Genomic DNA, 15,778 nt, shown 5'->3' on the forward strand with positions numbered 1-15,778 from the left:
CATGGACTTCAACATCCCAGGAATCTTTGACCTTTACTATCTCCTGGAGTTTGCTCAAACTCATTCCATTGAGTTGAGGATGCCATTTAACCATCTCATCGTATGTCACACCCTTCTCCTTTTGCCTTCAATCTTTCCTAGCATCATAGCCTTTTCCAATAAGTCTGCTGTTCAGTGGTCAAATTATTAGAGCTTCAGCTTCAGCATTAGTCCTTCCAGTGAATATTCAGTGTTGATTTCCTTTGGGATTGACTCGTTTGATCTGCTTACAGTGGAAGGGACTCTCAAGAGTCTTCTCTAGCACCATGATTCAAAAGCATCAATTCTTTGCCATTCAGACTTCTTTATGGTCCAACTCTCACATCTGTACATGATTACAGAAAAATCCATAGCTTTGACTATATGGACCTTTGTTGCAAAGTGATGCTTCTGATTTTGAATAATCTGTCTAGGTTTGTCATAGCTTTCCTTCCAAGGAGCAAGCATCTTTACATGGCTGCAGTCACTGTCCACAGTGATTTGGAGCCCAAGAAAATAAAATCTGTCACTGTTTCCACTTTTACTCATCTGTTTTCCATGAAGTGATGGGACTGGTTGCCATGGTCTTAGTTTTTTTAATGTTAAGTTTTAAGTCACTCTGCTATTTTCACCCTTGTCAAGAGACTGTTTAGTTCCTCTCCACTTCCTACCATTAGAGTGGTATCATCTGCATATCTGAGGTTGTTGACATTTCTCCTGGCAATTTTGATTCCAGCTTGTGATTCATCCAACTTGGCATTTCACATGATGTACTCTGCATATAAGTTAAATAAGCAGGGTGACAATATGAGAGGCTAGATATGTTAATTAGCTTGATGGTTCTGATTATTTTACAATGTATATGATATCAAAACATCAGTGTATTTGTATAACTTAAATACATACAATATTTGTTTTTAAATTATACTCCAATAAAGCTGAGGTAAAAAAAAGAGGCTGGGCTTCTCAGGTGACTCAGTGGTAAAGAATCCATTTGCCAATGTAGGAGACTCAGGAGATTGAGTTTCAATTTCTGGGTTGGAAGTTGGAAGATGGTTGGAAGATCATCTGGGATGATCTCCTGGAAGAGGAAATGGTAATCCTCTCCAGTATTCTTGCCTGGCAAATCCCATGGACAGAGGAGCTTGGGAGGCTACAGTCCACCGGGTTGTAAAAAGCCGGACAGGATTTAGTGATTGAGCATGCATGCAAAATGGGAGGTTGGGTGGGTAGGGAATGGCGCATGGAAACTTGCCATGTGGTGTAAGTAAGTGTAGACGAGGACAGTGCTTGTGAGCAGGGAAGAATGGCATTTCCTTATACTGCTTCAAGAGAAGAAATAATAAATAAATAAACACAGCCCAATAATCCAGGAGTAAATTCTCATCCTAGAAGACAGAGAACCAAGCAGTAGGGTAACATTCCAGCTTGCTACAAGTTTGCTAAAAGCTAAGAATCATTTTGAAAACTAAGTATGTTTATTTGCCTTTCTCTTTAAGAATACAAGGAGGCTTGTCTCAGCACTCAAGTGGGCAGTGAGAGGCAGCTATAGGACTCACTGTTCCCTTTTACTAGGCTAAATCAGCCCAATTAAATAGGACTGAGCAACATCACTCATTATCAGAGAAATGCAAATCAAAACCACAATGAGGTACCATTATACGCCAGTCAGGATGGCTGCTATCCAAAAGTCTACAAGCAATAAATGCTGGAGAGGGTGTGGAGAAAAGGGAACCCTCTTACACTGTTGGTGGGAATGCAAATTAGTACAGCCACTATGGAAAACAGTGTGGAGATTTCTTAAAAAGCTGGAAATAGAACTGCCATATGACCCAGCAATCCCACTTCTGGGCATACACACCAAGGAAACCAGATCTGAAAGAGCCACATGCACCCCAATGTTCATCGCAGCACTGTTTATAATAGCCAGGACATGGAAGCAACCCAGATGCCCATCAGCAGATGAATGGATGAGGAAGCTGTGGTACATATACACCATGGAATATTACTCAGCCATTAAAAATAATTCATTTGAATCACTTCTAATGAGATGGATGAAACTGGAGCCCATTATACAGAGCGAAGTAAGCCAGAAAGATAAAGACCATTACAGTATACTAACACATATATATGGACTTTAGAAAGATGGTAACGATAACCCTATATGCAAAACAGAAAAAGAGACTCAGATGTATGGAACAGACTTGTGGACTCTGGGAGAAGGCAAGGGTGGGATGTTTCAGGAGAACAGCATTGAAACATGTGTATTATCTAGGGTGAAACGGATAACCAGCTCAGGTTGGGTACATGAGACAAGTGCTCGGGCCTGGTGCACTGGGAAGACCCAGAGGGATCGGGTGGAGAGGGAGATGGGAGGGGGGACTGGGATGGGGAATACATGTAAATCCATGGCTAATTCATATCAATGTATAACAAAAACTACTGTAATGATGTAAAGTAATTAGCCTCCAACTAATAAAAATTAAAAAAAAAAAAAAACAATAAATAGGACTGAGCAATTGTTGAGGATGAGCACATAGAACACAAGGACACAAACACCACCTACCCTAGATAAAGTAAACAGATGCAAACAAATTGACTTATAAAAGAAACTCTTTACCATATAAGAAAGGGAGAATTACTCTAAAACACCTCTTGAAATGATTTTACTATAACAAGCTGAATAATTTATTTTAAAAATGAAGCACAGGCTACTTCAAAATATTTAGCAACACAGATGTCTTGATAAACTTCATGTGGTGTTAAGGATGAAGAAACTGTCTTATTAAAACCCAGGCCCCAAAATATTTAGGTTACCTAGAAACCATTAAAAACTATAAGAAACCTAAAACAAATTCCAAGCAAACTTTAAAATTAAACCTTTGCAGCATAAAATACTAAAAGATAATTGAGACATGTTCATAAAACTTATTTGTTTTCTTTTTTTCTCTTTCTGCAAGGTGATAGGCCTGGGAGCAGACTTAGTTATTTTTACTTTCTGATATTCAGGTGTTCACAAATTCTGACACTAACACTACAATCTCTGAAAAGTTTGCCCAAACACTTATCAGGGGCAGGGGGCAAAGTTAAAATTGAGAAGTAGAAAATAGAAATGTTCTTATGGTGAGTATTCTTATAAATGAATAGATGTTTTGGATAAATATTCTTATGGTGAGCATTGTTATGAGTGAATCCAATTAATTTATTTATACATGTTAAAAAGACACAATATAATAAATGTCACTTGAAAACTAAGATATGCAATTGGAAACAGTAGTTAAACCATAATAATCTATACCTCTATCCTATAATCTATACCACATATTAAATTAACAAAGATCTATAAATGTAGGGATGGGTCAGTGGAAGCACATTAAATTTCATGTCTTCTGTAAGAGAGGGGTCAAAAGTTTCATTCCTTTGTTAAATTTGAAGCTAAAAGAGTTTTATAATAAGACCTTTATTAAAAAATACAAAGTAATAACAAATAAAAAATTTTAAATGCTCCATTCTTTTAATATTACTACTGAATAAAATAGGAAACAAAGTGTAGTGTGCATTTTAAATGACTAAACACAGTATGACAGTAAAATAGCACCAACTACACAAATCAATAAGTTAACCTGGATTCAGTTATTACAGTAAGGATAAATTAGATATCAACAGGCAAAGTGCATCAGACTACAAATAAGTTCAATCATGAGCTCCTTCCAGATATTAAAAAATTAAAAGTGTTTGCATATATAAGTACTATGTCATATATTTTGTTTTCGTCTGCTTCCAGATATTTGGGCACTTTTTCAAACCAACTGCTCTCTTGAATAGACACTAACCAACTTCTTGTAGGAGTAACTGCGGTACCTTGTCTCATGCCCATGCCTTGTACTTCTTGCCTCCTGTCTCAGACTTTTATGTTGGTGCTGAGGTCTTAGCTGCAATAGTCTTCTTGGTCACCTTCATGAACAAGTTATGTGTGCAAAGGAATTAACTGTCCATGGAGCATAACTTTGGTCAGTGGGAGGCAAGAGAGAATAGTAAATTTTTTTACCTTTTCTTTGCTGAATAAAAGGCCTAATATTCTCTCATTTTTGTAGCCTCTTGAAGGACAGTGCCACATGGATGGGCAAGCAATCATACTACATACTAAGCAGTAGCCAGTATCTGCTTTCCCCCTTCCCTCACTCTCTATTTCCTCACTCCTATATCCCGGGAATGCATTATCTAAAAGGTAGTTATATAAATGTCTCAGACTTAGGATTTGTCTTCTGGAAACCTCAAGGCAAGACCACTGGTAATAAGAAAATTCTTAGAAAGTAAACTACAATTATGGGATTTTAGAACTGAATTACTTTCTTATCCGAGAACAACGAGAATTCCAGTTCTAGTAGTGATAGGCGACTGAAAATTTCTGATTGGCGATAGCACCATGTTAACTAAGGCTCCCACCAGTTTTGCTTTGGAATAAAGTGCAGATGAAAGGAAAGACACTGGAATGTGTGATGGTTATGCTGTTTTAAAATACAGGATCAACAATAATAATGATTGTGTGGGCTGGCTTCTCTTTAATAGCATTAAAAATTGACTAGAGCACATATGATGAAACATCTGGCACTCTCTATATGGTATTGCAAAAGGGGTCAGAAGACTCAGGCAGTTGAGAGTATTAGAATAGATAAGCCGTTTAAGACCTGAGCATCCATAACCTGAGTAAGATCCCTGGGTGGACCCAGAAGACACTCCATAAGGAATGCACTGCTGAGTGGACACCAGTATCTGTAAGAAGCATGGATGGTGGTGGTTGCACTCTGCAGGCTATGGTTGGTAGTGTCGGTTGTTGCTATTGAACTGGGTTCTTTAATAAGAGTGAGAATCAGGCCAGGGAATAGCATTCAATTATTAGAGGCAAGGAAGATGTAATTACAAGACTTGCCATCAAGTTTTCTTGACCTTTAGGGATCTGTGGTGATAGCTAGTAGAACACAGCATTCTTAGACATGAGATAGGATATGTGCTTCCAAAGCAAGCACTAGACATGAGATAGATGTGTAGATGCCTGTGAGAAAGGGAGAAAAAGAAAAAAACAATGAGAAGCATAAAGTTGACGTCAACTGCTAAAATGGGAAATTGTTCCTCACCCAATATCCAGATCTAAGTCAGATCTCAAATCCAGAACTCATTGATTGAAGCTCAAGATCTTCTTGAGAAAGAAGCCTACAATGCCACATTAAATTTATACAATAATCATTCCCTTGATTATTCTCTTAAAATGACCTGGAACCATGTAAATTGAACATTGAGGAATGAAGATAATCCAGCCATTTCTAAGACTGTTAGATGTAAGATCTAAGATGACACTCATACTATGGGATCTGAAACACCATCATGGTTTTCTGATTAAATAGGAGCTTATGGAGGCCAGGTGGAGTTTCGCCCAAATTCATTTCAGTGTATCCAGGTATGTTTGAATATATGTGTTAGTTGTTCAGTCGTGTCTGACTCTTTGCAACCCTATGGACTGTAGCCCACCAGGCTCCTCTGTCCATGTAATACTTCAGGCAAGAATACTGGCATGGGTAGTACTTAATTCCCTTCTCCAGGGGATCTTCTCAACCCAGGGATCAAATCCAGGTCTCCAGCATTGCAGGCAGGTTCTTTATCATCTGAGCCACCAGGGAAGCCCCATATAACCTTTGGTTATTTCTTTGGTCCCATGTGCATAACTGAGAGAGAACTACTCGACAGCTAGCACAATCTATTCATTATGGCCTATGAATAGGAGTAATCAGGGCATCCAGAGCCAAGTGAAAACCCCAGAAATCACACTCCCATCCTGAAGTAAATTATAAATCAGAAGCAATACTGTATTATTGGAAGAACTGCTGATATTAATATTGCTATCAAAGACTTAAAGGATATAGGGGTTATGGTACTCAAGGTGTTTCCATTCAATTCATCTATAAATACCCTGAAAAAATGAAATGGTTCTTGACAGGTGTATATATTAACTCTCTCTCTCTCTCTCTCTCTCTCTATATATATATATATATATATATATATATATATATGTATATATATTCATGTGGCAGCCCCATTTACAACTAATGTACTATACCATCTGCCACAGAAGCTGCTATTGAGACCACCACTTGGTTAAATGACAATAGATTAATATAGGCTTTGGCACTTGTTTTGAGACTAACAATCTTGCAGATAAATATGTATTTTCCAATTCCCTTCATTAATGAGGATCAAATTTGTTTTTTATTCACATGGTAAGAACAGAAGCTCATACTTACTCTTGCCCAGGAATATACTAACTGTCCTCCTTTCTGTCACAGTAGACAATTCAGGTATCTTGATCACCTTGACATAACACTAGACTAGTACATTAATGACACCATGACAATAGGGTTTAGTGAGCAGGAATTAGAGAGTACACTAGATATTCTAGTAAGATATCTATGTCAGAGAGTGAGACTGAAGTATCATGAAGATTCAAGGGACTGCCACAGTTTTTGAGATCCAGTGGTCTGTGACATGCCACATTATTCCTTCTAAGACTAAGGACAAGACAAGTTTTTGCACTTTTCATCTGACACTGCTGATGGAAGCGCAGTGTTTGAGAGGTATCTTCTGCTTTTGGAGGTAACATACTTTGAATTTGAGAATATCACTCTGACCCATGTATTTGGTATTTTGGAAGCTGATCATTTTGAATGAGGCCTAGAGGAAGATAGGATTCTGCAAAAGATCCAACTTGAGGTCTCTTGCCATTTGGGCCATATGATTCAACAGATTGGACAGAAATGATATATCTATAAAGAAAGAGTTTGCTGTGTAAAATCTCGGTATGTTTCCAAGATTTGGAGAAAGAGTATGCCTTCCCTGTCAGAACACTAGTCTTAATTTTAGCAAACATTCCTTCCACAATAATGAATCCTACTAGAAACTGATAGCCTGAACATGGGTTGCTAAGTGACCATGACATTGAGGCTTCCTTTCTTGAGCTGAATATTATCAGGTCCATCACATAAGGTTGGGCAGGTGCAGAAACAGCGTTTGGATTTCAGCCTGAGCACATCCAGAACGTACTGGTAAATCACACTAAAAAGATTTGGACTTCCATTTCTCTAATCTCTGCTATCCCCCAAAACAAGAATAGGTAGTTGTTTTATATGTTTTGTTAAATTTAAAAGATATCAGTGTTACAAATCTTATTTCACACAATTTTATAGTTAATATCATAGATTTATAAAATCTATTCTTTTTCTTTTATAAATAACTGTTTTGTTTCTTTTTAGTAATGTACATCTTTCTATTAGAACATATTGTCATATAGTATCTATTTTTTGAGCATTCAACAACTGTGCTGTAGTGTGCTTAGTAGCTCAGTCATATCTAACTCTTTGTGAACCCATAGACTATAGCCTGCCAGGCTCCTCTGACCATGGGGATTCTCCAGGGAAGAATACTGGAGTGGATTGACATGCCCTCTTCCAAGGAATCTTCCCAACCCAGGAATTGAACCAGGGTTTCCTGCACTGCAGGCAGATTCTTTACCAGCTGAGCTACCAGGGAAGCCGATTCAATAACTAAGTTACAGCAATTCTTTACAACAAACAGTGCTGCAGCCAAAATCTTTAATAAATACCTCATCTTTTTTTTTTTTTTCATTATTGGTGAGATTGGGGTAACTATATATTGAATCATTCACGTTTTTTACTTCTGTTATTTTTTCTCCCTTGGTCATTTTGTACTGGGTTCTATGGACGTGACTAGATATTTTATATCTTAATTCTTACTATTTATTCATTGTAAATATTGAACCCCAAGCTGTCACTTTAATCTAAGTCCTATAAATGTAATGAAATCCATGATAGATCACTCACATCCTTGTTTAGGGCCAGAAGGCTTATTCCGTCATTAACAAAAAACGATTCTTGCAGGCAGCCCATAATAACCATCCCTCATTAGGAACTGCCTTGAGTAGAGATATTTGTCTCACCCAATTTCACATATCCTTACCAGGGCAGCTTGCATCCAATGACTGGTGAATGCAGGAATGTTTGGGCCCAGTCTCTCTCCAGCTTCAGAGAAGAAGCCTTCATTGCTACTGCAACACAGCACTACTTCTCCCTCTAACTCATGTCTGTTCTCTTCCCTTCCCTCCCTATCATAGGTGTTGACCTCAAGAACACATAAACCTGTTCAGTAATCTCTTTCTTATGGACTGGTTCCCAGGGACACAACCTGTGTGAATGAGTTATTAATGGAAATTCTTACTTATATTGCTCAATTTTCATATTAGTCAAAAGTCAAATTATGTTTTCTCTTGTGATCTGGGCTTTTATATCTTGCTTCAGTAAACATAGTCTATGGTGAGCTTGGTTGTTTTACTTTCATACGCAGACCTTTTATTCATTTGAGATTCTTTTGTTTATATTTATTTTGTAACATGTGCTGGAGGCCCACTTTTATTTAGTAGTAAATCAAGTTTCTGGTCTTTTACAAACATGGCTACCATATCTCCAAAGGTATATACCATGTCTTCTATCATCTAACAAGTAATCTCTTTAAATCCTTATTTCTTTCTGTTCTTTCAGTCAATTAGTCTGTTCCTGTACCAGCTCCATACTGATGAATTTTATCTTGTGCCACATTCTGTCTTACACCCAGCAGTAGGAATTTCTTTCTTTATATTTTTTAAAAGTGATTTAGCAATTTCTGAAAATTTGTCTTTCAGTATAAATTTTGGAACAAAATTTTCCAAGTTTTTCTCAAAATTTAGCAGTGGTGAAATGAATAAGTAAAATGAATAACAGTGAATTTACAGATTAATTTCAGGACAATCAAAGTGTTTGAAACTTTATTCATTATGTTCTTGGGTATATTATATTATTCCATTTATTCAGATCAAATTTGATATCTTTTAAGAGAATTTTCTAAATCTCCATAAACTTCTCTCAGACAACCATTGGTAGGTTATTTCTAGGCAATTCACAAATGGCATGTTTTTTATCTTCTGGTCACTTATTACCAGTGAAGAAGTCTTAAATATACTTGAAGAACAATTTACTGAGCTTAAAGATAAGGTTAAAGAACTCTTTCAGAAGGCATTGGTAGGGGATAAAATGATGGAATGAATGAAAAAAAATAAGTCTAAAGATTTGAAGACTAATAATAGAAATGTCAATACCCATCAAGAAGGAGAATCAGTATTTGAGGGAAAAATGTTGGTAATTTGTTAAAGTTAACACAAGATATAAGACTTCAGTTTAAAAGGGCACATTTCAAAAAACAATAGGAGAGGGAGTGGAAAAGAGTTCCTCATTTAAATATGTTATGGTGATGTTTAAGATTACTCAAAACAGGCAGTCCAAGAAACTCTCAAGGGTCTTCTCTAGAGGAGAGAAGATGGCAGAGGAGTAGGTGGACATGGAGTACATCTCTCTCTACGTATACATCAGGAATACACCTTCAGACACAGAAGTGCATGCAGAACACCAGATGAGAAGGAACATGAATACCTGACCAGCGAAAAGAATATCTAGACCCATGCAAAACTTAGTAGGATGAAGGAACTAGTGGGAAAAACAGTGTTAGTAGGACTGGACCTGCCCTTGGCGGGTGGGAGAACAGAAGCAGGGGTCCGATCCCCACATCGGTGCAATTGTCTGAGTCAGAAGAGAAACATTTAAGGCTGAGAGTGAAACAGTTAATCTGTGGCAGCCTAAATGGCATGAGAATCAGTCCTTGCCGCAGTCATACATACCCTGTACAGAAATGTAGATCCCTTGGAAGGTGCAGTGTTTGGGAGCTGTAGTTTTGGGATTGTGGAGTAATCCCAGGGTGAGGGCTGCTGTTGACTGCAGAAAGACGGATTGAGGGGATGTGAGGGAGAAGATTGTGGTGGGAAATGCTGTGAAGGAAAGCTGGGCAGCCATGGAAGCAAGGTGATACTGCTGAGTCATGTGTAGGGTGGAGCCATCACCATAGCCTCTCTCCCCCTTCAGGCCAGCATTGGCAGCTGAACAATAGTGAGGCTGGCCCCTCAAATGCCTGACGCACTGAACTGTAGAGTAAGACCCCATCCAGGGTGCCCCTTTAAGTGCCTGATGTGCCGATCTACAGCATAGAACCCCTAGCCAGGGGGGCCCCTCTATGTGTCTGACGCGCCAAACAACAGAGATGGACCCCAGGCAAGGGAGCCCTCTAAGTGCCTGAATGGTGCCTCCGCAGAGCTGTGGAGAGATTTGCCAAAGAGGCCTTCTGATCGCCAGCTACGAGAGGCTAGAAAAAAAAACTCTGATAGGTCTATAACTCCTGCTGCAGAGGCAGTCCTTGTCCCTGCACACTTGGCGCTGCCAGGATCCCCTCAAGCCAAGCAGCTGTCCCACCTTCACACTCAATTCTCACTGGGGCAAAGCTGCCACAGGCAAAAAAGTCTTGTGTCTGCATGCAGAGTTGTTTTGGTAGTGTCTGGCTCTTTGTGACCCTATAGACTGTGGACTGCCAGGCTTCTCTGTCACGTAGAGGGGTTTTCCATGCAAGAACCCTGGAGGGTGTTGGCCAATATTGGTTGCCATACACTTCTAGAGCACTATATTTATTACTGCCAAAGCCACCAACTTCCCTGAGTACCTGGTGCTGCCAGAATCCCTGCAACCCATTAGCTGCACCACCTCCACACCTGGCCCTCACAGGGGCAAACCCCAGTCCTCCAGGGAAAACTCAGGAGCAAACCCCAATGGATGACCCACATGCAGAGATGGAAATAAAACCACAGTTGAAGCCCAGGTGCAGTGTGACTAAGGAAGAAGACCCAAAACCTTCCCACCAACTGTACAATCTGCAGATTAAATCTACATGATCACCTAGGCAGACTCTGTGTCTATGGAATATATAAAAGGTCATTGAGAGCTCCCACAAAAGAAAACACTAGTTCTGATACCTGTGGACATTGGAGGCAAGAACAAAGAAGAGTAGGACCAGATTAGAGTCTGAGCTGCCCCCACAGCAGGTCCAGAGATAAGCACAGTATTGGAGGGCATCCTAGGGAGGTGAGGTGGACTGTGACTCCCAGTGAGGGAAAGGACTCTGACAGCAGTGACTCAAGAAAAATTATTATTCTTACGTTTTGACTTGTTCTGTAGATTCTTCTGAATTTTTTTTTCTTTTTTTACCCACTCTGTTGTAGTTGTTGATTTTAATGGCATTCTGAAATCTAATTAAGCTTTTGAGCTTTTTTTTTTTCTCAATCACATTTTTTATTGTTGTTATAAATCTCTACCTCTACTTTGAGCTTTTGCAGTTCTGCAGTTTTTCTCTCTCTCTCTCTTTTTTAATTTTAATTTTTAAACCTATTATTATTTTTTATACATTTATTCCTTTGTTTGCTTTCTTACTGTTCTTTTTCCATTGCTGTTAATTTTTAGTGCACATAAAATCTTCTTTACTACCTCTGTTTAACTTTGCATACCTATTAGTTCTTTCTTTCCTTTCCTCTCAATAAATTTGTTAGCTTTATTCTCATTGCTTTATTCCCCACTTGGCACCTTGCTTTAGTTTTGTTTTCCAGTTTTTACTTTAGTTAGTTTTGTTCTGGTAGATACACTTTTTGTTCACCGGGTCAAACTATTGTACTTTATTTTTGTTAGATTGCTTTCATTATGCTTATGAGTGTATATGTATAGTGTGTATTCAGTCACACTTTTTATAGTTGTTATAAACTTCTGCATCAACATTTGGTTTTTGCAGTTCTCTGGAGTTTTCCTTTCCTTTTCTTTTTTTTCTTTTTTCTTCCAGGTTTTTCTTTTCTCTTTTTATAATTTTAACTTTTAATGTTTTAAACCTATTATATTTTTTCTACATGCATTCCTTTGCTTGCCTTTCCTACTTCCCCTTGCAGTTAATCTTTCATGTATATAAATCTTCTTAATCTACCTCTATTTGACTTTGCATATCTATTCTTCTTTTCTTTTCTTTCTTTCCTCTCCTCTCAACATATTTGTTCATTCTCTTTTCATTGCTTTATTTCCCACTTGGCACCTTGCTTTAATTTTGTTTTTCAGTTTGTGCTTTAGTTAGTTTTGTTCTTAACTTGTAAATATGATTTTTTATTTCATTTATTAGCCAGGTCAATCTATTGTACTTTATTTTTGTTGGAATGTTTTGACTTTGCTCATGGGTGTATATGTATATGTGTATATTCCATTATTTTAATTATTATTTGCCTGATTTTGTAATTGCAGCTTGTCTGGGATTCATCTTTGGTTTATTGTTTTTGAATATTTGTTTTAATTTTACTTAATGCCATGAAAAACCACTTGTGAAATCATCGTTTTTGACCAGAGATCAAGCCCTGAGCTTTTTGGAGTGGTAGCACTGACTTCAAGACCTTAGATTACCAGAGAACTAACCCTAAGGAGTATGAAATAGTGAGAACTCACACAAAGGAAACCACTTGAATACAAGACCTGGCATCACCCAACCACCAGTTGCATCCTGTGCAGGACACCTCATCTAAACAAGAAACAAAACAAAAATAAAAACTCAGTCATGAGCAGACAGGATTACAACCTCACCCAGCCTTGCCCATCAGAGGAAAAGAAAACAAAAACTCAGCACAAATCTCACCCTACTACACAAAGCTTACACAAACCACTGGAGCAACCTTAGGAGGGCAGAAACCAGAAGGAAGAAAGAATTCACCCTGAAGCCTGGGAAAAGAAAACAAACACAATAAGATAAAAAATAATAATAATAATAATGAAAAGGCAGAGAAATACTACACAAATGAAGGAACAAACTAGAAACACAGGAGTCCAAATGAATGAAGAGTAAATAGGCAAACTACCTGAAAAAGAATTCAGAATAATGATAGTAAAGATGATCAAAAACCTTGAAAACGAAATGGGGAAAATACAAGAATCAATTTAAAAAGACCTAGAAGAATTAAAGAATAAACATACAGAGACAAATCACACAATTGCTGAAATTAAAAATACTCTAGAAGGAATCAATAGCAGAATATCTGAAGCAGAAGAATGAATCAGTGTGCTAGAAGATAAAATGATGGAAATAACTTCTGAAGAGCAGAATAAAATAAAAAGAATGAAAAGAATCTCAGAGACCTCTGGATAATATCAAATGCACCAACATTTGAATTATATGGGTCCCAGAAGAAGAGAAAAAGAAAGAGTATGAGAAAATTTTTGAAGAGATTATAGTTGAAAATTTCCACAACATGGAAAAGGAAACAGTCAATCAAGTCCAAGAGGCATAAAGAGCCCCAAACAGGATAAACCCAAGGATAAACATGCCAAAAACATACTAATCAACTAACAAAGACTAACACAAATAAAGAATATTAAAAACAGCAAGAGAAAAGCAACACGTAACATACAAGGGAAACCCCTTTTGCTTAACAGCTGATCTTTCAGCAGAAACTCTACAGGCCAGAGGGAATAGCAGGATATACTTAAAGTACTGAAAGGGAAAAGTCTACAACCAAGATTACTGTACCTGGCAAGGATCTTATCCAAAATTGATGGAGAAATAAAAAGCTTTTTAGACAAAAAAAAGTTAACAGAATTCAGTACCACCAAACCAATTTTATAACAAATGTTAAAGGGACTTATATAGCCAAGAATTACAAGAGAAGAAAACAGATCTACAAAATCAACCCCAAACAATTAATAAAATGAAAATTGGAACATTTATATCAATAATTACTTTAAATGTAAATGGATTAAATGCTCCAACCCAAAGACAAAGACTGGCTGAATGGATACAAAAACAAGACCCATATATATGCTGTCTACAAGAAACCCACTTCGACCTCAAGACACACATAGACTGAAAGTGAGAGGATAGAAAAATATATTCCATGCAAATGGGATGCAAAAGAAAGCTGGAGTAACAATCCTCATAAAAGACAAAATATACCTTAAAAATAATGAAGATTACAAGAGATAAGCAAGGACACTAGATAATGATCAAGGGATCAATCCAAGAGGAAGACATAACAATTGTAAATATCTATGCACCCAACATAGGAGCATCTCAATACATAAGACAAACACTAACAGACATAAAAGGTGAAATTGACAGTAACACAATAATAGTAGGAGTCCTTAACACACCACTCACACCAATGGACAGATCATCAAAACAAAATTAATAAGGAAACACAAGTTTAAATGGGACACTAGATGAAATGGATCTCATTGATAACCAGGACATTCCATCCAAATACAGAAGAATACACCTTCTTCTCAAGTGCACATGGAGCATTCTCTAGGATAGACCACATCTTGGGTCACAAATCAACCCTCAGTAAATTTAAGAAAATTAAAATCATATCAAGCATCTTCTCTGACCAAAATGCTATGCGACTAGATATCAATTACAAAAAAAAAAAAAAAAAACTGTAAAAAACACAAACACATGTAGATTAAACAACACATTTCTAAATAACCAACAGGTTATTGAAGAAATCAAATGGGAAGTCAAAAAATCTCTAGAAACAAATGACAGTGAAAACACAACAACTCAAAACCTATGGGATGCAGGAAAAGCAGTTCTAAGAGGGAAGTTTATAGCAATACAACCTACCTCAAGAGACAAGAAAAGCATCAAATATACAACCTAACTTTACACCTAAAACAACTGGAAAAAGAAGAACCAAAAAACCCCTCAAAATTAGTAGAAGGAAAGAAATCATAAAGATCCGAGCAGAACTATAAATGAAAAATAAATGAAACAAACAGTAGTAAAGATTAATAAATCTAAAAGCTGGTTCTTTGAGAAGATAAACAAAATTGACAAGACTTTAACCAGACTCATAGAGAAAAAAAGAGAGAAGAATCAAATCAACATAATTAGAAATGAAAAAGGAGAGGTTACAACAGACAGTGCAGAAATACAGAAGATTATAAGAGAGACTATTATGAACAACTCTATGGCAATAAGATGGTTAACCTGGAAGAAATGGACAGATTCTTAGAAAAGTTCAATCTTCCAACACTGAACCAGAAAGAAATAGAAATTATCAGCAACCAAATTACAAGCACTGAAATTGAAGCTGTGATCAAAAATCTCCCACAAAACAAAAGCCTAGGACCAGATGACTTCATAGGAGAATTGTATCAAACATTTAGAGAAGAGCTAATGCCTATCCTTCTAAAACTCTTTCAAAAAACTGCAGAGGAAGGAACACTTCCAAACTCATTCTACAAGGCTGGCATCACCCTAATACCAAAACCAGACAAAGACAACACGAAAAAAGAAAACTCCAGGCTAATATCACTGATGAACATAGATGCAAAAATCCTCAACAAAATTTTAGTAAACAGAATTCAGCAGCACAACAAAATGCTCATACACTGTGATCAAGTTGGGTTTATTTCAGGGATGCAAGGATTCTTCAATATATTCAAATCAATCAATGTGATACACCATATTAACAAGTTAAAAGATAAAAACCATATGATCATCTCAATCGATGCAGAAAAATTCTTTGACCAAATCAGCACCCATTTAAGATTAAAACTCTTCAAAAAATGGGCATAGAAGGGACCTACCTCAACATAGTAAAGGCCATATATGATAAGCCTACAGCAAACATTATTCTCAATGGTGAAAAACTGAAAGCATTTCCCCTAAGATGAGGAACAAAACAAGGGTGTCCACTTTCACCACTATTATTCAACATAGTTCTGGAAGTCCTAGCTACAGCCATCAGAGAAGAAAAAGAAAT

Source organism: Odocoileus virginianus, chromosome 1 (assembly GCF_023699985.2).
Source record: "Odocoileus virginianus isolate 20LAN1187 ecotype Illinois chromosome 1, Ovbor_1.2, whole genome shotgun sequence".
In the NCBI taxonomy this organism is placed as follows: Eukaryota; Metazoa; Chordata; class Mammalia; order Artiodactyla; family Cervidae; genus Odocoileus; species Odocoileus virginianus.